The following is a 23750-nucleotide window of genomic DNA, read 5'->3' as shown; positions in this document are numbered from 1 at the left end:
GGATCGAAGGTAGAGAGGACAACGTGTGTCATTATTTTATTTAGAGATACAGCATGGAAATAAGCCCTTCTGGCCAACTAACCAGTACTGCCCAATTCCACCCATGTGGCCAAATCATCCACTAACCCATACTTTAATGGATATATACAAGAGAAACAGGGGGAAAGAAAAATGGTACGATTGCTTTGTGAACTTGGTGGGCTAAAGAACCTCCTCCTATATTACCAGTAAGTAGAATAAACTCAGTTCTATGTTTTTCATTCCTGGTTTGAAATCTGAAACACTGTTTAAATCTGTTACTTACTGCCAAATGGCACCTCACACAGAGTTGGTGGAGTTGAACAAACAGCTCAGAAATCACAGAACAAGCTAAACAAAAGATGTAAATTAGATAAATAAATGATGCATCTAATAACAGATTAAATTTAATTCAGAATACATTAGGTATTACATATTCTCAAAGATAGAAAAAATAACGTGCATACTATATATGAAGTATTGAAATAGCTCTGAGCAAATTTGAAAAAGATCCAGAAGTCTTGTAAACTTGAAGAACTTGTATAAACCAATGCAGAGCTGCAATCAATAAAGCTAATAGTTATTGAAATAAAAGTCAAAACAATAGAGTAAATGTCAGAGTCTTCATCAGATTGTGGTGTATTATGCAGACCGTACACTGAATGCTGGGTCAAGTCCCAGTTGGCAAGAAACAAGACACGTATTCTAATCTTAGAGGCACTAAAGAAAAAACCAAAAGTCTAGAGTTGGATGTCAAAATTATGAAGAAACAATGGAGTTCCTCAGCCCTTAAGCAAAGCATTTTGGAGAAATGGAAATATTTGTAACTGTAGGTCAATAATTTCAGTCTAAGGATACTGCTGAAGAGTACCTCAGAGCTGTGTACCTGATGCAACAATCTTTGGCTATTTCATCAAAACTCCTCTTCAATTATAAATTCAGAAGCACAATCTTCAGTTCCATTCTCAACTCAGAAGATACAATAGCTCTTGCCTGCAGATATGAAGATCTGGGCAACATCCAGGCATGACTTGATCAGTGTCACACGAGCACTAAGCATTGACCAAATCCAACAGGAACAAGTTTAACTAACTATTACTAACAATAGCTGGTATTGCCATTACCAAGTCACCTTCTAAATATCACCATTGATCAGAAATCTAAGTGGACTAATTACATAAATACAACAGATAAAACATGTCCAGAAGCTGGTTCTCCTGTGATGAGTGACTCATCTCTTGGCCTTTCTATCACATTACAAGTGGGATGCAATACTCTTTGCTGCCTAAACAAACAGAGCTCTAGGAATACTCTAAAAGAACAATGCCAACTTGTCTGAAATCACATCCATAGAGTAGTTATTCCTTCTCCCTACCGCCAGCACAAACCACAAAGCTCCTAAAATCTTATCTCCCATCTGGAAGTAGTAGTGCAGGAGGCGAATGGAAGACAACCATCAACAAATCCCTCTCTAACTCACACATCATCCTGACACTGTCACTGGGAAACGCTATTTAAAGGCACCGTGGAAGTGTTATCACCAGCAGCACTGCAACAGATGAGGAAGCTGACTCATCACACAACATTCGCGAGGGTAAACAGGGAAATGCAGTTTACAATTCTGCAGTGTTAACAGTTCAAGTTCAAAGTTCATTATCAAAATATGTATATTATATACAACCCTGTGATTCACTCCTTACAGGCAATCTCAAAACAAAGAAACCCAATAGAACCCATTAAAAAGACTCAAACACCCAATGGACAAAAAAAAGGAACAAATCGTGCAAACAATAACAAGTAAGCAAATAACATACAGAACTAAAGTTCACAAAAGTGAGTTCACAGCCACAAAGTCAGTCACAGCCTATCCAGGAGCATGTTAGTTTCAGGCCATAGCCTCAGCCCAGCGCACAGTCGAGTAAACTTCGTCAAGCCGCAAGCTGAACACCAGCCTGTCCCTCACCTCCGGCCCCAACACCCTGACCTTTTCAATCTGGTGCAGCGCTTAAATTGCTCAGCCCTCGGCTTGTTCCATGCTCATGGACTCGAACCCTGCTGCTTTGATACCCTCTCAGGCCTGGGCCCCATCGCATTGATTCGGCCTGTACCTGACCCTTCCAATCTTGCTTGGCGCTCAAATCAGTCAAGCATCAACTTGTTCCTTGCTCTCAGGCGCAGGACCTGCTGCCTCGACTCTGCCTCAGTTCAGCTTGCCTCGCCTCGGATCCGCCTCTTCAATTCAGCTCCAAGTCATGCCATGCGAAATGATGCTCAGCTAATTTTTATCAAGTAAAGGTTTGTCACGTGTTTATTTACTGGGTGTCTTCCTGTTCCTAAACAATGATCCTCAAATGTAGCTAGGGAGTTTGCACATGCAATTCAACATCATATGGTGACTGTAAGAGCCATGCTCAGAATTATTATCACAGACATATAACTTAAATTTGCTGTTTTAATGCAGCTTAACCTGCTAGGTGTTTCCAGTATTCCTTTGTTTTATTTCCTATTTCCACTATCTGTATTTTATTGCTCCAATTTGATTAAAATTCTTGTCATGAGAACTTGCACTGATAAACTGTCACAAATTCCTAAATCATCAAGATTATCATGCCATTAAGTAGACAGGCTTTTGAACTCTGAGAGATCAAGGATAATGGGGAATAGGGAGGAATACAGAGTTAAGGCCAAGGTCAGATCAGGTGTGATTTTCTTGTACAGTGAACCATACGTACTTGACGGTCCACATGACTTGCTCCTGCAGGACATGACAAATCAATTTCAACAAAAAAAAAACTAGAACTTAATGCACATTGTAAGGTATACATACAAAGTTAATATGTAAATCCAAATTAGAATCAGTATATTTCGAGCATCTGTCATTGCCTGCTTCAGCTGCATATCAATTGTGAAGTTTTCATCTTTGCTCTCTGGTCTAGAGCTTGAGGCTTTTTTCTACCTGTAGGTGTAGTGTTAAATTCTCATAATAATTTAAGAAAATAAAAGTAGGATAAATAACAAGCACACCGGAATACCATCCACTTACAGATAGAAAACCTATTCACAGAAACAGAAATCACAAGCTGGAAGTCAAATTCTATGTTGCTATTTTAACATTACCGTGCACAAACCATTCATGCCAACCTGCAATTTAAAAACCCTTCAGAACAAACGATTACTGTTTTAGGCCATACTTTACAAATTCTCACACTGAGAATATTGCAAAAGCAGTAGAAAAGCACATTATGATGAAATGCTGTTTCAACCCCTTCAGTTACAACTGTTTAATCAATTGCAGCACCTGTTTTATATATCTTACTATATTGGGGCCAGCGCTGGAAATAACCAACTGGGAGTAGGTTTAGTAGATGTATAGCAGTAGGTTATCCATTTTCTAAATATGTAAAATAATATTTTAACTTGTAGTATATTGCACAATGATTGTTTCTGAGTGATATGCACCCCTCATGGATTTGGACTGAGTGACCCAGGAGCAAAATAACTCTCATTCATCTAACTTTTCCTGACACATCCAAAATGGCCTAATCATACAATGCCCATTTCTGCCCTACCCAACATAAAGTGGTGTTCAAAGGCCCAACCTAGGATCACTGCGGAACAGCTTCAGTCAAACTAGGAGCACAGTCTGCAGCCTTATTACTTTTCAAAGACACACTGATGAGATCAGAAGCAAATGAAAATCTGCAGATGCTGGAAATCCAAGCAACACACACACAAAGTGCTGGAGGAACTCAGCAGACCAGGCAGCATCTATGGAAAGGAGTATAGTCAGTGTTTCGAGCTGGGACAATCCCTTCATCAGGTGAAGGGTCCCAGCACAAAACATCGACTGTTTACTCTTTTCCATAGTTGCTGCCTGGCCTGCTGAGTTCCTCCAGCATTTTGTGGGTGTTGCTGATGAGATCAGGCTATGACTGGTTAACTTCAGAACCAACTGCAGTCTGTTCAGACCGAGTGTGCTACAACTAGTAGTACTTTCGTCAGCTCTTAGCTGCTTAAGTATTTCTTCAATGGAAGACTCAATAGAGTAACTGGAATCAGGAAGAATGGCAAGACAAGTCAGACGAACAGAGGCAGCTACACAAGCCATGGAAGAAGCAGTTTGCTAGGAGGAGGTTCCTATTTAGCATCCACTGCCTTATCTATCGAGTAAGCCAAGGATATGAGACTGCACACGAAAGAAATGCTTTAGTCTGCAAACCTTTGTCCCTAAGCGAACCTCTCCATACTCTATTGATCACCAAAAATAATCAGGCAGAGATAACAAGATGTGAAACATTTCTTGACGTGACATTCATCTAACACAGGACCCTCATCTTGGCAGTTAACTCATTTGCGAGCTTCTCTACATCTTGGCTCACTAAACTGAGGGGATTTCTCCTTCACTCGAGCAGCTTTTCACTCCCCCGTGGCAGCTTTCATGCTGCCAAGGAGGGCACACCTTTAGAGCTGATTTCTCACTCAGACTGGAGAACAGAAAACTGCTGTATTCATACTAAAAGCCCCACTTTAGCACTGGTTTGTAGGTGTAAACCACCCTCATTATGTCCTGGACAATTACTCAATATTTTCAAAGAACCAAGAATTGCTTTAGATCTCTGAGAATAGGAGAGACCAATTTTTTACATAAAGATGTCACTTTATTAAATTTCTATCTTTACTGAAATAAAATGATCCTGAATTATATAGTATATTAATTTGAGCACTTTCCTTCCATCAAAATGATTTTTTTCTTAAATCATTTCTACCTTTCTTTTTCTACTTGCCACCGGTCCCATGGATATGTTTCACAAGCACTACATCATTCAAAATGCAGGCCTCAGGCATGAGCAGGCAGCAGTTTTTTTTCCCTGTGGTTGCTTCATAGCTGCAGCTTCTCACATATAATTTGAAAATTGCCTAACTTCGGCAATAAGGAACAGAAAGACACTCAACATAGTCTGGCCCTGCCCTGGGGTTTCAAAAACTGAATGAGGTTGGAGCAGGATTGAAGCATTTTTAACCACAAGTGCCAAATCATCAGCCAGTTTCATTCATTGCACCTGATGTGGCAACTGAAGTTTGAATCTCTCATGAAGTAAGCAATGACCATTTCAAACAACAACAGAATTACTCTCACTGAATCCACAACTATCATGATCCTGAGAGTTACCAAACACATAGTTAGATCAGACAAACAAATACCATGGCTACCAAACTAGATTAAAGACTGAGTATTCCACAGAAGAGACTCATCTGCTGTCTCCCAAACCATTCCTTTACCTACATGTTAAGAATGCAACCAAATATCCGCCACCTCAGAATCTGAATCAGATTTATTATCACTGACCTATAATGTGAAATTTGCTGCTTTGTAGCCGCAGGTCATTAATACTGTTGATGACTGGTACACAATTCTGCAAAGAGTAGCAAAAGAAGTGAGTTATAGATTTAATTAAAAGACATTCAAAAATCAAAGTATCAAAGATGCTTTAAAACTTATACCACTAACACTACCAAGTATTTGACAAGATACCAAATCAAAAGCATTATTATGTGAAATGGAGCTGCATCAGGTATAAAGGTTAGAATTGAGCAGCACATAGGTGTTCAAATTGTCAATTAACCTTGTTGGTCTTATTTCCTCTCCAGAAACTGGCAGTAATCTCAAATTAATCCTTAATCAAAGACCAAATAAGAATGTACTTATCAAATGATGTAACTGTTACATTGAGGGTTGGAGTCGGGATGTAAAGGGATACTTTAGTTCAAACTTTAATATTATAACGCAGTAGAGCTAGACCTGTATCTAACATCATTAACATGGATAATGCCCCCTATTCCCACATAAACCTTCATGTGTGTTTCAGGAGACAAAAGATCCAGTTTTTAATCAAAGAGAACAAATGCATTTATCTGACTGACATTTCAGATAGCATCATTGACATCACATCAATTTTGTTGCCACTAAAAAAAATCTTCAATGCAATGAGATCACTGACACAGAGCGTCTCATAGTATTGCAAAATCCTTGCTGTGGCACAGCATAAAATCAAATGGATTTTGTAGTCAGTTGAGAAAGTTTCATCTTTGAAAACTAATTTGAAGTCCAACCTGCAATTTTCAAATATTGCTGTACAATTCAATGAGGAAAACTCAACAGTTATAAAATTCGCAATTTCCCAAATGTTTGAGCAAATCCTTTCAGTTTAGCAACATAAAATCCTTCAAATTGCATTTCTTTTTAACTATTCATGGTCCTGAATTTCATATTCAATTCCACACCACATGGAGATAAAGCAAGTATTCTAGCTCCAATGTGAGGTGCTGTGTAGATGTAGCCCAAGATAAATCAATTCCATATTTTTACGCTACCCTGAAAGAAATGGAAAATGATATGAAGGATTGCTGAGAGAGAATTCAAAAGAAATAGTTTTTCCATTGCTACTTCAAGTCAGCTTCCAACTTCATCCATTTTATAGTCTTCAGCAAGTGCAGGATTTTTATACTGTAGTATAAAGACTTATATTTTGAGATGAAAAAGAACAATAATCAGCCCAACTATAGAGAGTGAGTAGCTTTTTTGCCTTCTGTGTCTTTTAAGCTCTCTGTAGAACAATTGACAGCCATGCTCAGTTAAATGTCAAATTTCCCCAGATTACACACTACAGACTGCAGTTAAATTCTCATGATATTTCTATTTCGAAATCCTTTGAAGCTAATCTCTTCATGTAAACAGTTCTGATTATTAACTCCAAAATTACTTTTGTCAAACATGACTACCTAAGGTAACATCTGTTTAAGACAAGCTTTATTAAACGTTTTGCTTCTGTATTGGAGTCAGTAAAATCTCTACTTCTGTTTAATACCCGGGCCACAATTGTAACATTCCAATTGCTTGAGGTTGATGTCATAAATGTCACTTCATTCTACTGCAACATAAATTCCTGTTTATTTTGGAAACATATTTTCTCCATGAAACCAACTAGTTCTGTAAGTAACCAACAACTTCTTGAAGCTCAATGCCTATCGCATGTTATAGAGTCATGGTCACGGAACATTACCGCACAGAAGTAGGCCCTTCAACCCACCTAGACAATGCCAAACTATTATTCTGCCTAGTCCCATTGACCTGCAGCTGGACCATAGCCCTCCATACCCCTCCTATCCAGATTTCTCTTAAATATTGAAATCTAACCCATATCTACCACTTCCATTGGCAGCTCATTCCACACACACTATCCACTGAGTGAAAATGTTCCCCACCATGTTAAATTTAGTCCACAGGACAATGACTTCAAAACTTGCTTTTTACTGCAATTCAACACAGATAACTTCAAGATCCTTATTTTCACATCACATTCACATAACATCAGATCTATTTTGTTTCCCGGACATTTACTTGCAGGAGCAAATCAAGAACTGTTGAATTGACTAAGAACATAGCCACAGAAACAGGAAACTTTTTAAAAAGTTCTCTTCTATATTCTGTAGCACTTGTAAAAGGTACATGCATAAAGGTAACATCAAAAGCACCGTAATACTTCGATTGTACAGAACAATACACTCGCCAACTTGTAGAACAGTGATAGCAATGTGCAGTATTTATAAATACACTTTAATGCCCAATACCATTTGGCTTGGGTATTTTTGTCAGATCTCTGCCAGATGTAACTCCTGACATTCCGTAACCAATAATTTAGGAGTCGACTGGAGTGCAGCCATTCAAGGAGTCATCATACAATGACCTTCTCAACTGGAATAAGGGATCGCAGAGAAAAGGAAGTAGTTCCAGTTACACTTACATTCAGTAAAAGAATGAAACAAAATCATTTGGTTTTGCTTTTACATATTTATGCTTGCTAATGTCTGTATTATTATTGCACAGAGCAAGTTTGGTTCACTAAACATTTAATTAACAGCCACAGTTGCAGAATCTGTCCCATTTTAAGCAACACCTTTAGACTGGATTCTACCACACTTCAATACACTATGACTATTGTTTTTACTACACCTGCAGTCATAATTTGACACCTCCCACAAAAGTATCCAAGCTCTGTATAGTACTCACTTGCGATAAATCCACTGTGTTGGAGATGCAATAACCAAGATTATCTGAGGTGGTCACTGCAGTTTGTGACCTGGCAAATGTAGTTTTCTTTAATTTTCAAGCCACTGAAGTCAGCATTTCATAAATGTAGTGGAATGCACAACTAATTGGGGGGCAAAAAGCACAAGAACCCTGTTTCCATACCTAATTCTTCAAAATGCAATTGTGTGCATGCGCAGGCACACACCAGATGTGCATGTCCCAGGTCTGGGGAGCAGGGTGCAAAGCTCTTGTTTGTGGGAAATCAGTCCTTCAGGTGCAGCAACTAAAAGCTTGCCCTAAAGTTGACATAATATAAGTCCAATATAGAAAATTGCCAGATATGCTTTTCTCTTTGCAAATAACATGTGCCGTCATTTTATTTTTCATTGCATTTATGGAATATAGTTTCCCACTCGTCATTAAAGTTAATGGTCAGAAGTTCTGCAGTCAGTAACACTTACATGATGTTCACTGTTCATGGGGCTTACACTTCCTCATAGAATTCCTGTGTGCTTATACATAGCAACCTGTTGAAGCAGGTGGTATATACTGTATGAGATGTGGAACTAGATGACCACAGCATTAGCTAAGAATCTCTTTAACCTATCCCAGTGAGGAGAAGAGTGAAGTTGAAGCTAGAAAGTAAGGTTATAGTAGAGAATTAATTTAGTGCCAAATGATATCCACAAAGCTAAATAAGAATTCCAGAAGATGGGAGACAGACAGAAAGAAAAAAAAGTTTCAAAATATCCACCAAAAATACATCTGAGAGGTTGAGACTCTACACATGCTGAAATAAATTTTAATGGAGTGAGTTTGCTTGGTAATAAGTGAAATTCATCATACCATTAAAATACACTCACATGCAATCAATATTTTTTTAAATTGGAACTATATGTGCACAGACATCCCACCCTGCAAAAACTCATTTCAGGGAGGTAGCGCCATCAGTTTGCAGGAGACTTCCGGGAGAGGTGGGATGTCTGCAATAGAGTAGCTCCTGAGCAGCTAGCCAGCTAGTTTAAATAACGTTAGCTATGCTAATGAACGAATGACACCTGTTAAACTCATCTCAACATGTCTTTCACAGTCTTAACCCACCATGGGCAATAGAAAAGTCATTGTTGCAAACAGTGCAGCGAGAGACACTGTCATTATTTTGACCCCTATTAGGCAGGGGTACACTTTAGTGTAGTCTGGGGTGACGTACATTTTATATTTTTTTTGGAACACTCCGCCATGGCGCTCTCTCGCTCTCTCTCTCTCTCTCTCTCGTGGTCGCTCGCGTGCTCTCTCTCTCTCCCTCTCTCTCTCGCTCTCTCTCACGTGGTCGCTCGCGCGCGCTCTCTCTCTCTCTCGCTCTCTCTCTCTCGTGGTCGCTCGCGCACGCTCTCTCTCTCTCTCTCTCGCTCTCTCTCTCTCGTGGTCGCTCGCGCGCGCTCTCTCTCTCTCTCTCTCTCCCTCGTGGTCGCTCGCGCGCTCTCAAGCGCTCTCGCTCGCTTGCCTTCGCTCTCGCTTGCTTTCTCTCGCTCGCTCTCAAAAAAATTCATTTTCGTGATATTGTATATAATTTGCGGGCATCGGGGAGCCACTATTAATATGCGGGAGACTCCAGGAAGTTCCGGGAGAGGTGGGATGTCTGTGTGCGTTCACAGGCCTGAATGTCAAGCATTGAAGATATTATTAACTGGTGGATAGAAGAGTAATACAATTCAAATGGACAAAGGATTTAGACACGGAAATTTTAAAAATTCAATGTCTAATTGCCCTATGCAAACACTGACAGATGACAAATGAGATTTTAACACCTATTAACACGTACTAATGTTGAATTGTGATACCTTCGTCATTCTTCTCATCGAACTATTTCTGCTGCAATTACCTTATGATGGAATTCATTAACTAAATGCATTGTGACACACGCCCTTTAAATACTGCAAACCTTTGTGACAATGACACCTTAAAAGTGAAAATAGAGCTGCATGTCATAACACACAACTCTTAAAATCATTGTTAGTGTATCTAAATTTCTGAATTATCTGGAAAGCTTTCAAAGCATTTCACCATGTAATTTATCAAAGGTCTGTTCAAAATCATCAGGACAGAATGGTGAGGGTCTTCCTTAATCAAATGCAATCTGTAGTAAAAAAATTCTTTTGGAATGTAGAAGCTTCAGTTTTCTCTTTGCAATTTGATATTTAAAATGATTCAACAACTTGAAAGGGTCCAACCAGAATAACCTGATAATGAGGTGAATGAAAATATTAGAACAATCACTGTCAGTGGCAAAAGACAGGAACAGTCACAGCTAGACAATATTATTGCAAGTTGATTCTTCAGAAATACCAGGTTATCTCATTGCAATCCAGTCATAGTAGAGGCACCAGTGAAATCCAAAATCATTTTGCCAAATTGTTAGAATGTGACATCAACATAGAACAACTTCATTTCCTATCAATTTGAGTTCAAATAATTGAACCTTTGGGTAATGTTTCAACGTACATGTTGACTTTCAACTATCAGAAGCCTATAAAATTAATGCCATGTCACTTAAAGCACCAAAATGTATTTACCTAATCTATGAGAATAAATATTATATGTATTAGGAATGAAGATCAATTTAAAGGAAAAGCACATAAAAGTAATTGAAGTGGTAAGGTCTTGCTGAAAATGATTTTTGAACTGGAAAACAATGGCTCTAGAGTTAGGGTACACTATGCACATGGTTTTACTCTGCAACAAGCAATCCAAGGTTACTGGCTGCACTTTGAGCTGCAGCCAAGTATCATGTTATTACTGCTCAACTTCTGTCTGGCTAGAACATCAATGACGCAGCTCTGAGGAGAGCTGTGTGAAAACCTGGAATGACTTCGGCGGGATTACCTTCAAAAAGAAAATTAACGGTTTAGACAGCATAAATGGAAAAATGCCTTTGCCAAATTTTTAAATTACTGTAATGACTCTTCAACACTTTGTAACGATGGCCAAAAAGAGGAATACTAGAATCTGCTTTTACCTAATACCTTACACTTACCTAATACCTAGTCAGTAGTGAAGAAGGCGAATGCAATGTTGGCATTCATTTCTAGAGGAATAGAGTATAGGAGCAGGGATGTGATGTTGAGGCTCTATAAGGTGCTGGTGAGACCTCACTTGGAGTACTGTGGGCAGTTTTGGTCTCCTTATTTAAGAAAGGATGTGCTGACGTTGAAGAGGGTACAGAGAAGATTCACTAGAATGATTCCGGGAATGAGGGGGTTAACATATGAGGAACATTTGTCCGCTCTTCGACTGTATTCCTTGGAGTTTAGAAGAATGAGGGGAGACCTCATAGAAACATTTCGAATGTCAAAAGGCATGGACAGAGTGGATGTGACAAAGTTGTTTCCCATGATGGGGAAGTCTAGTACAAGAGGGCATGACTTAAGGACTGAAGGGCGGCCATTCAGAACAGAAATGCGAAGAAATTTTTTTAGTCAGAGGGTGGTGAATCTATGGAATTTGTTGCCACGGGCAGCAGTGGAGGCCAAGTCATTGGGTGTATTTAAGGCAGAGATTGATAGGTATCTGAGTAGCCGGGGCATCAAAGGTTATGGTGAGAAGGCAGGGGAGTGGGACTAAATAGGAGAATGGATCAGCTCATGATAAAATGGCGGACCAGACTCGATGGGCCAAATGGCCTACTTCTGCTCCTTTGTCTTATGGTCTTTTGGTCTTACACAAAGTCAGACCAAAATTGTATGACATCTCTACCCCTCGAGACACAGTCACGTCTCAATCCAGGTTCACATTGGAAGCTTGAGGTTCATTAACAATTCGAACTAACTCACACTGATGCCATGCATAATTATTATATAGTTGTCTGTGGTTGTTGTGTTTAATGATTGAACATAGGGTGGTGATCTTCAGGCTTCATCAAAGAGAGGCTTCAGTCAGAGAAAGCAAAGGAAAGAAAAGTTCAAGTCTTTTTCCCTTCTGTTATTTATATCTGCTCAGCTCGGACAGTAGAATTGCCAGGAAGGTTAGTGAAATGCTTCTCTTGTGGCAAGGCAAGGAGACCTCTAGTGTCACTGATGACTACGGTTACAACTGCAAGAAGTGCATCCAGATGCAGCTTCTAACAGACCACGTTAAGGAGTTGGATGAGCTCCAGGTCATTCGGAGGGCTGAGGGGGTGATAGATAGGGCATATAGAGAGGCAGTTACACCCAAGGTGCAGGACAGAGGAAACTGGGTGACAGTCAGGAAGGGGAAAGGGGTTAAGGAGCCAGTGCAGAGTACCCTTTGTGGTTCCCCTTCTCAACAACAGGTATATCACTTTGGATATTGTCCAGAGGGGTGACCTAATAGAGCGACGTGACAGTGGTCGGGTCTCTGGCACAGGGACTGCCTCTGAGACTTGGAAGGGGGGTAGAAAAGGCATGCTGTGGTGATAAACTATATGTTATGTAGGGGAACAGACAGGAGGTTTCGTGGGCGAGAGCAAGTTTTCCGAATGGTGTTACCTCCTGCATGCCAAGGTCCTGGATCGAGTCCTCAGCATTCTTAAGTGGGAGGGTAAACAGCCTGAAGTCGTGGATCCATGTAGGTACCAACGATAGGGGTAGAACGAGTGACGAGGTTCTGCATGGGGAGTTCAGGGAGTTAGATATTAAGTTAAAGGGCAGGACCTCCAGAGTTGTGATCTCAGGACTGATACCTGTGCTGCGTGCTAGTGAGGCCAAAATCAGGAAGGTTATGCAGTTAAATACATGGCTATGGAATTGGTGTAGCAGGGAGACTTTTGGATCATTGGGCTCTCTTCCAGGGAAGGTAGGACCTGTACAGAAGGGACAGTTTGCACCTGAACTGGAGGGGACCTAATATCCTAGCGAGGAGTTTTGTTAATGTTGCAGGGTGGGGTTTAAACTAGAGTTGGAGGGGAATAGGAACCAGAGTGCCAGAACAATTAGTGGAAAGGTTATGTTGGCAGATGTTGGTAAGACTTCTCAGTTAGGAATCAAACGGTTGACCATGGTTTGACTAGTGTCCTGAGCTGAGTGTATTCCAATGAAAGTGGTATCATAGGATAGTGCTGAAGATGAGGTAGCTGGTTTATAATTAGAGGCAATGTGTAGTGAGGAGAGGCTGTTGATAGGGAAAAATTGCAGTCAACAGAATAAGTTGCAATGTAAAAGGTGGATAAAATTGGAAAAGGTGAATGCAGGTCTGAAGGTGTTGAATTTAGATAGGCAGGTATGATGCTGTATGATGTATGATGATAGGTTGTAGATAGGCAGGTATGATGCTGTAGGCATCACTGAATCATGGCTGAAAGATTATAGCTGGGAGTTTAAAGTCCAAGACACATTGTATCAAAAGGATAGGCAGGAAGGCTGATGGGGCGCATTGCTCTGGGTGTAAAAAATGAAATCAAATCATTAGAAAGAAGAGATATAAGGTTGTGGACAGAGCTAAGGGACTGCAAGGGTAAAAAGACCCTGATATGAGTTGTATGCAGACCCCCAAACAGAAGTAAAGATAGGGCTTACAAATTACAATGGGAGATAGAAAATGCATGCCAAAAGGGCAATGTTACAATAGTCAGAGGGGAATTCAATACACAGGTAGATTTGGAAAATCAGGTTGGTGCAGGATTACGGGGGGATTTCTAGATTTCCTACGAGATGGTTTTTTAGAGCAGATTATGGTTGAGCCCGCTAGAGCCCAATTCTGGATTGGGTGTTGTGCAATGAACCAGAACTGATTAGAGAGATAAAGGACAAACTTAACCTTTTGGGGCAAGTGTTCATAGTATGATCGAATTCACCCTGGAATTTGAGAAGGAGAAGCTACAGTCAGATGTATCAATATTACTGTGGATTAAAGGGAATTACAGCGGCATGAGAGAGGAGCTGGCCAGAATTGATTGGAAAAGAACACTGGCAGAGATGACAGCAGAGCAGCAATGGCTGGAATTTATGGAAGCAATTCAGAAGACAAAGGATGTATACACCCCAAAGAGGAAGAAGTATTCTAAAGGAAAGAAGACAGAACAAGAGAAGTCAAAGCCAATGTAAAAGCCAAAGAGTGAGCATATCATAGAGCAAAAATTAGTGGGAAATTAATGGACTGGGAAAAATTTAAAAACTAACAGAGGACAACAAAAAAAGTTATTAAGAAGCTAAAGATGGAATACAGAAATAAGTTAATCAATAATATTAAAGAAGATACCAAAACGTTCCTCAGATACATAAAGTGTAAAGAGAGGCAAGAGTGGATTTTACATTGTTGTAAAACAGTGCTGGAGAGGTACTAATGGAAGACAATGAAATGGCAGGTGAACTAAATAAGCACTTTGCATCAGTCTTCATTGTGGAAGATACAAGCAGTATGTTGGAAGTTCCAAGTGTCTGTGGTATTGAGATATGTGAAGTTACTATAACTAGAGAGAAGGTTCTTGGGAAACTGGATGATCCAAAGGTAGAAAAGTCACCTAGTCTAGATGATGTACACCTCAGAGTTCTGAAAGAGGTGGCTGAAGAGATCGTGGAGGCATTAGTAACGATCTTTCCAGAAGACTGGAAAATTGCAAATGTCACTCTATTTGAGAGAGGCAGAAGGTGAGGAAACAATAGGCCAGTTAGCCTGACGTCAGTGGTTGGGAAGATGTTAGAGTCAATTATTAAGGATGAGGTCTCAGGGTACTTGGAGGCACATGATAAGATAGGCTGTAGTCAGCACGGACTCAAGAGAAAATTTTGTCTGACAAATCTGCTGGAATTCTTTGAAGAAATAACAAGCGGGATAGACAGAGGAGAATTGGTTGATGTTGTGTACTTAGATTTTCCGAAGGCCTTTGACAAAGTACCACACATGAGGCTGCTTAACAAGCAACGAGCCCATGGTATTACAAGAAAGATTCTAGCATGGATAAGGTAGTGGCTGATTGGCAGGAGGCAAAGAGTGAGAATAAAAGGAGCTGGATGGCTGGCTGCCAGAAACTAGTGGTGTTCCACAGGAGTCTGTGGTGGGACTGATTCTTTTTACGCTAGATGTCAATGATTTAGATGATGGAATTAATGGCTTTGTTGCAAATTTTGTAGATGATATGAAGATAGGTGGAGGGGCAGGTAGTTTTGAGAATATAGAGAGACTACAGAAGGACTTAAGACAGATTCAGAGAATGGGCAAAGAAATAGCAGGTGGAATACAGTGTCGGGAAGTGTATGGCCATGCTCTTGGGTAGAAGAAATGAAAGGGTTGTGTCACACTGGAGGGGCATTGGGAGCAAGGGTGGACCCAAATGCAAGACACATCTTGTGAGGTTACTTAGATTTAGTTTATTGTTCGATATCAGGAGAGTTAGGCAGGAGCAGGAGTAGCGAACTGGACAAGGACTGAGGACCACGACTAGGCTGGGACCAAGGGTCTGGGCTAGGACTCGGAATAGGCTCCCAGAACTAGAGGAGACAGGAAGTGGCTAGGGTATGGACTCCGAGCCAGAGGCTGGGCAAGGACCCAATACCTGGGTCTTGCCTCGGGCTCGGACCCCAGAACCAGCCATGGACATGACATGGGCTAGGGAGAGGAGGAACATGGAACACAGAGCCTCGGTCTCGGCAGAGCAGGTACATGGAACCATGGACACATACACAGAACAGAGAGCCGGGACCCCTCCTTGGGTATAGGACATAGGGCCGGGACTCATGACCCTCTGCAGGGCAACGGAAATCGGCCTGACTTACCCCACGGAGGCAAGGACAAGACAAGACAAGCCATGACTCCCCGCGGGGCAACGGCAAGATGGCCAGACTTACCCCCACGGAGGCGAGGACCAGACAAGACAAGACATGACCCCCCCGCGGAGCAACGGCAAGACGGCCAGACTTACCCAATGGAGGCGAGGACAAGACAAGACAAGACAAACACGAATAAGCACCAGACAGTACCTATCTAGCTCCGGTGATGGAACTAGACCGAAGTGCAGGCGGGGGCTGCAGATGAGGGCTAGAGGCGAGAGGGGCAGAGAAGGGATTCAGACAAGGGGGCAGGACAGGAATCACAGACCACCAGGGCCAGGACCTGATTCAGAACTGGGAAGCCGCTAGGGACAGGACTTGACCTGGTGCTTGAATGCCGCCAGGACCAGGACTTGACTTGGTACTTGAATGCCGCCAGGACCAGGACTTGACTTGGTGCTTGAATGCCGCCAGGACCAGGACTTGACTTGATGCTAGAATGCTGCCAGGGCCAGGACTTGACTTGGTGCATGGATGGATGCATGAATTCCTTGAAGGAAAATCCTGCCTGACAAATCTATTACAATTTTTTGAGGAAATTACCAGTAGGCTAGACAAGGGAGATGCAGTGGATGTTGTATATTTGGATTTTCAGAAGGCCTTTGACAGGGCGCCACACATGAGGCTGCTTAACAAGATAAGAGCCCATGGAATTATGGGAAAGTTACATACGTGGATAGAGCATTGGCTGATTGGCAGGAAACAGAGAGTGGGAATAAAGGGATCCTATTCTGGTTGGCTGCCGGTTACCAGTGGTGTTCCACAGGGGTCAGTGTTGGGGCCGCTTCTTTTTACATTGTACATCCACGATTTGAATTATGGAATAGATGGCTTTGTGGCTAAGTTTGCTGATGATACAAAGATAGGTGGAGGGGCCGGTAGTGCTGAGGAAATGGACAGTCTGCAGAGAGACTTGGATAGATTGGAAGAATGGGCAGAGAAGTGGCAAATGAAGTACAATGTTGGAAAGTGTATGGTTATGCACTTTGGCAGAAAAAATAAATGGGCAGACTGTTATTTAAATGGGGAAAGAATTCAAAGTTCTGAGATGCAACGGGACTTGCGAGTCCTCGTACAGGATACCCTTAAAGTTAACCTCCAGGTTGAGTCAATAGTGAAGAAAACGAATGCAATATTGGCATTCATTTCTAGAGGAATAGAGTATAGGAGCAGGGATGTGATGTTGAGGCTCTATAAGGCACTGGTGAGACCTCACTTGGAGTACTGTGGGCAGTTTTGGTCTCCTTATTTAAGAAAGGATGTGCTGACGTTGGAGAGGGTACAGAGAAGATTCACTGGAATGATTCTGGGAATGAGAGGGTTAACATATGAGGAACGTTTGTCCGCTCTTGGACTATATTCCTTGGAGTTTAAAAGAATGAGGGGAGACCTCATAGAAACATTTCGAATGTTGAAAGTCATGGACAGAGTGGATGTGGCAAAGTTGTTTCCCATTACGGGGGAGTCTAGTACGAGAGGGCATGACTTAAGGATTGAAGGACGCCCATTCAGAACAGAAATGCAAAGATTTTTTTTAGTCAGAGGGTGGTAAATCTATGGAATTTGTTGCCACGGGCAGCAGTGGAGGCCAAGTCATTGGGTGTATTTAAGGCAGAGATTGAGAGTAGAAAAGGACGTGGATAGACATATCAGAATGGGAATAGGACGTGGAATTAAAATGTGTGGCCACTGGGAGATCCTGCTTTCTCTGGCAGACAGAGCGTAGGTGTTCAGCGAAATGGTCTCCCAGACCGCGTTGGGTCTCACCAAAATATAGAAGGCCGCACCGTGAGCACCGGACGCAGTATATCACCCCAGTCGACTCACAGCTGATGTGTCGCCTCACCTGGAAGGACTGTCTCAGGTCCTGAATGGTGGTGAGGGAGGAAGTGTAAGGGCATGTGTAGCACTTGTTCCACTTACACGGATAAGTGCTGGGGGGGAGATCGGTGGGAAGGGATGGGGGGGACGAATGGACAAGGGAGTCACATAGGGAGCGATCCCTGTGGAAAGCAGAAAGCAGAGGGACGGAAAGATGTGCTTGGTGGTGGGTTCCGTTGGAGGCGGCGGAGGTTACGAAGAATTATATGTTGGACCCGAAGGCTGGTGAGGCGATAGGTGAGGACAAGGGGAACCCTATTCCTAGTGGGGTGGTGGGAGGATGGGGTGAGAGCAGATGTGCGTGAAGTGGGGGAGATGTGTTTGAGAGCAGAGTTGATGGTGGAGGAAGGGAAGCCCCTTTCTTTAAAAAAGGAAGACATCTCCTTCGTCCTGGAATGAAAAGGCTCATTCTGAGAGCAGATGTGGCGGAGACGGAGGAATTGTGAGGAGGGGATGGCATTTTTGCAAGAGACAGGGTGAGAAGAGGAATAGTCCAGTTAGCTGTGAGAGTCCATAGGCGTATAGTAGACATCAGTAGATAAGCTGTCTCCAGAGACAGAGACAGAAAGATCAAGAAAGGGAGGATGGTGTCGGAAATGGATCAAGTAAACTTGAGGGCAGGGTGAAAGTTGGAGGCAAAGTTAATGAAGTCAACGAGCTCAGCATGCGTGCAGGAAGCAGCGCCAATGCAGTCGTTGATGTAGCGAAGGAAAAGTAGGGGACAGGTATCAGTATAGGCTTGGAACATGGATTGTTCGACAAAGCCAACAAAAAGGTAGGCATAGCTGGGACCCATACAGGTGCCCATAGCTACACCTTTAGTTTGGAGGAAGTGGGAGGAGCCAAAGGAGAAATTATTAAGAGTAAGCACTAATTCTGCTAGACGGAGGAGAGTGGTGGTAGAAAGGAACTGGTTAGGTCTGGAATCCAAAAAGAAGTGGAGAGCTTTGAGACCTTCGTGGTGGGGGATGGAGGTACATAGGGACTGGACATCCATGGCGAAAATAAAGCGGTGGGGACCAGGCAACTTAAAATCATTGAAAACACTCAGAGAATGAGAAGTGTCACAAACATAGGTGGAAAGGGATTGAACAAGGGGGGATAAAACAGTGCCGAGGTTTGCAGAAATTAGTTCGGTGGGGCAGGAGCAAGCTGAGACAATGGGTCTACCTGGACAGGCAGGTTTATGCTAATCAGATAATTGGTAGCCGCAAGTTCTGTAGGTAAGCAGGTGATTGTTTAAATTACAACAGGGTGAGGAAATCACAAAATAAACCGAGGCAAGAAGAACACGTTAACAGATTAATGTGTTTGCTTAAGTAATAAAAACAAAAGAACTAAGAGCAGGAATATTCCAATTTGTCCTAGAGTACCTGCTCCCACCACTGATCAAGACTTTTCATCTCAGTCCCATCCTATAACCCTTGCTTTCTTTGTTATGCAGAAATCTATCAAACTCAGTTAACGATGAATTTAGTGATCAATTCCTCCAAGGTAGAGATTCGCCACCCTCTGTATAAATAAATCCACCAACCCAGAGTTAAGTAGCTCAACTCTTACTCTGAGACTGAGCCTCATCAGCCAGAGACAACATCCTCCTTCATCCCCTTGTCAAGCTGTATACGGATTTTGAGTTTAAATGAGATTCTCAGTCTTCTATAGAAAATCAATGAAACTAATACTCTTTTTTTTTAAACAATTGTATTTTGTTTCCCATAGCTTTGGCTACAAAGTGATGAACAGTCAGCTGAACTCTGACTTTCAAGTACTAACATACACCAAAAAATGGGATCCTAACGTTATCGAACTTACTTCCCCTTCCCCCCACAAATTCAATATTAAATGCTAATAGCGGCCTGAGCAAAGACCTTCAAATTCTCCCTAGAACGGAATTCAAATGAGCACTTTAGATTAATAGCGAAAGAGCAGTATGATGTCAGCTTTACAACTGTGAAGACTTACACTAGATTAACTGTGTGGACAATCAGCTACAGTCAGGTTAATGCCTGCTTTTATTTTCATGATAAATTGGATTTTCCACTTAAAGCACGCAATAATTCAAAATTTAAGACAAAATTTTCATCAGGACGCAGAACCCGTGTTTCAATTTTTCACCAATTCATGTGATACATCACTTAGGGAACAGAAATGGCTTTGTAGTACTATGTCTGACCTCTGCGGATATTTTCATTGATTACAAGATTGCTTGTCCAATTTCAGACTCATAAACATAATTATTTAGAAACTGGAGCCTCCTTTGTTCATGCACTAAACATGAGCTGTGTTTAAGTGTTGTTACTCACTTAGATCTCACAAAAAAATTGAAAATTGGGCAAAGGTAACTTAGATGTAGTGCACACCGATCACTGTATACCAATTCATGTAAAACATAGGAACTGTGAAGTTTCTGTCAGAAGCTGTATGCAGCACACTCATTTGCTGTACCGCCCACTAGGAAGGTGGTTAGACTATAAAGATCTTGCTCCATGGCAGCCAGAAGAACAGCTGCAAACAAAAAGTTAGCCATGGAAGGAAGGTTTGGGAGAGTGTCAGGGTATGAGGGAACCGCCTTCTTCAGTGAGCATGGCTCTTCCCAATGCAAACCAATATTCCACATCACTGCAAAGTTTAAACTCATCAGTTTGGTCAACATCACAGGATCAGACACAGAGCCCCACAACATGATGCTTTTGTATATATACAATAGACAATAGGTGCAGGAGTAGGCCATTCAGCCCTTCAAGCCAGCACCGCCATTCACTGTGATCATGGCTGATCATCCACAATCAGTACCCTTTTCCTGCCTTCTTCCCATATTCCTTGACTCTGCTATCTTTAAGAGCTCTATCTAACTCTTTCTTGAAAAAATCCAGAGAATTTGCCTCCACTGCCTTCTGAGGCAGAGCATTCCACAGAACCACAACCCTCTGTGTGAAAAAGTTTTTCCTCAACTCCGTTCAAAATGGTCTACCCCTTATTCTTAAACTATGGGCTCTGGTTCTGGACTCCCCCAACATCGGGAACATGTTTCCTGCCTCTATACAGATCAATGACAAATAAATATGACAGAGTCAAAGAGTTAAAGATCACTGTCGCTTCAAAGATGTGTCAATGCATATACTTTTGCCTATAGAATTGGCTCCTTGCTTCTTGAGTCTAATAAACAGATCACAGATTGCACCTTAATTCACCAGTATGGTTTGGGTATCACAGAAAATCCCATATCATTAACTACCCAACTGATTACTGGCAAATATCGGCTGTAATAATGAGAATTGCAGGGCTAACACAATTTAACCCATGAAGAAGTGATCTCACAAACACGCACGAACGAATTTTGTTTCTCAGTTTATTGTCTTTCAGAAGTATGCAGGATTAAGAATATCTCCAGACAATTTACAAAAAGCACTGCAGATGATATGAGAATAGTTAGGAAGATAAAATTATTTGGCAACATGAAGAACAGTATTGTGTTCTTCTTCATTATGAAATATGTCTTTGAATACAGTCCAGAAAAAATTTCAAAAATATCTTTCATAGTTTACCAACTAATTTTCTTAAATCTACCAGGTCTGGAGTTACCAGCATTTTTATATTTAAATTTAACCCATAGCTTTAAATGACATCCAGGAGATTCAAAATAATGCTTCAGAGCTATTTTAACTGTATTCTTCTCCGGCTAACACAACTGTTTTTGATCTCAAAATTTTGAATTTAAAGCTAAAAGTTAAATTTAGTTCAAGCCAAACAGGACTTTTTCCTTAAATATTTAAATTTTAGTTAGCATAATTCAAATTAAGCTACACAGGGTCAAAATTAGGCTGTAACTTAATCAGGTTCTGAATTTAACATAAAAGTTAATAACTTTTCTTGATATGCAGTACTGCAAAGGAGAACATTTGCTTTCTGTCACTGCACAAAGCAAGATTAATTTGAATAACAAAAACACCTTCAATGAATGCATGGCCATTTAACCACAAATGGAATGAGAGCTCCAGCTATAATTCATGATTCTTATTTTAAATGCATTACAGTGACTGCTAAATGTGCCATTTCTTTTCCAAGTAAAGTGTAAACTGTCCCCACCAGCCACACATTAACCCAAGAGCATATCGAACATATTAACTCCCCGGGCTTTTTGACCCACAAAGAAATGTTGTTAAATCCCATTTTCTCCGATCAGGTTTTAAGGATTAAAGAATGAAAAAATTAAATAAAAATCAGTGATTGAGTTTTCTATGTTCATTTTCTGAATGTTGACTCAGACTGCTGCAGAGCAAACATACATATAATTATCGAACATTTCAAGCAAATTTGCCATGATACCACACGGAGTTATTTTCTTACTGTGAAGATATTTCTAAAAACAACTCTTTTGAAAAGGGAGTCTACACTTAAGACATTAAGGAAATAAACTATAACATTTTGTTTTCTGGGCTAAATCAAAATCAAGTACACACAAAATGCTGGAGGAACACAGCAGGTCAGGCAGCATCTACGGAAATGAATTAACAGTTGACATTTCGGGCTGCAACCCTTTTTCAGGACAGGAAAGCAAGGGGGAAAACACCAGAATAAAAAGGTGGGGGGAGGGGAAAGAGTGTAGCTAGAAGATGATAGGTGAAGCCAGATGGGTAGGAAAGTTAAATGACAAGAGAGAGGAAGGCATCTGATAGGAGAGGAGTGGTCCATGGGAGAAAGGGAAGGAGGAGGGGATCCAAGAGGAGGTGATAGGCAAGTGAGAAGAGGTAAGAGGCTAGAGTGGGGAATACAAGAAGAGGGGAGGGGGAGGGAAACGTTTTTATTGGAAGGAGAAATCGACATTCATGCCATCAGGTTCCAAATCAAGTTCCAAACAGCTGTCCAATTTTAGAGGAAATTTTCCATAAGTGTGGAAACAAAATGAATCCATTTGGAAAAAATGAATGAATTTCAATGCTTTCAATCTATAGCAATGCAAAATGTGAAAATGGGATTGTTAATTTGAAAATACAAAGATGTATATTAGAATAAAACACCTCTCCAATGAATTGCTACATTTTCCAGGAAGTTAATATTTGATTATTGCTGTGCATTTTCTGGCATTAAAACAGCTTACATTCTATCTCTTCATGAATACAGTCTCCCCATCTAATTAAAATTTACAGTTTTACTGAAAAGGTATCAGTCTATACTGAAGATGCAATATTAAACTTAAGTTTTACAGTCTTCTACATATTGTTGATACTTCTCTGAAGTATCAAAGGAATATAATACTGCCATTGGTGAACTGTTGGGGATTAGGCATTAATAAAATACATTATAGCCTCCCAAAGATGGTAAATTATTTCTGGTATACTGGAAGAAATTGATCACCCTTTTGACATCAACAAAGCTTACACATAATAAGTCCCAAAACCATTTGAGGGGGAAGGTCGGTGCATAGGGAACGAAGTGAGAAGCTGGGAGGTGATGGGGGAGAAGATAAAATGCCAAAGAAGAAGGAATTGATTAGGAGCGGAGAGTGAACCATGGGAGAAAGGGAAGGAGGAGGGGTACCAGAGGGTGGTGATTGGCAGGTGAGGAGAAGGGAACCAATAGGAGGGAAGCCAGAATAGAGAATGGAAAAAGAGTGAGAGAGGATGGGTAAGAAATTACTGGAGATTAGAGAAATCAATGTTCATGCAGTCAGAGTAAAAACTACTCAAACAGAATATAAGGTGTGGCTTCTCCAAATTGGGAGAGAAGGATTTTTAGTATCTACAGAATCTCTTGTATTAATACTGTATGAATTCAAATTCTTGAATTTGAATTAACCTTGCATTTTTAAAGATGGTTTAAAATTTCAGGTAGGTGGTTCATTATTCCATGAATTATTGATTTGAGAAAGAAGATGTATAACACTTGAAATTTTATTTTCCAAATTATACTTTGCATAAGACTAAAGCTGGTCATGACACAAGATCCTCTACTTTTTGTGGAATCACAGATTTCCCTGGGGA

At 41.0% G+C, this 23750-nt stretch overlaps 1 protein-coding gene across 1 annotated transcript in view; it reads right to left on the bottom strand.

The window, feature by feature from the left end:
• chl1b (cell adhesion molecule L1-like b) overlaps positions 1-5396 on the bottom strand; it is a 945006-nt gene extending 939610 nt beyond the window's left edge. The window contains exon 1 of the mRNA XM_063067891.1: positions 5366-5396. The gene's annotated coding sequence lies outside the window, so the exon portion shown is untranslated. The remainder of the gene's footprint in view (positions 1-5365) is intronic.
• Positions 5397-23750: the final 18354 nt, after the last annotated feature.

This window comes from Mobula hypostoma, chromosome 15 (genome assembly GCF_963921235.1).
Source record: "Mobula hypostoma chromosome 15, sMobHyp1.1, whole genome shotgun sequence".
Lineage (NCBI taxonomy): Eukaryota > Metazoa > Chordata > Chondrichthyes > Myliobatiformes > Myliobatidae > Mobula > Mobula hypostoma.
Note: the sequence above shows the minus strand (reverse complement) of the source record. Positions and strands in the feature narration are given on the sequence as shown.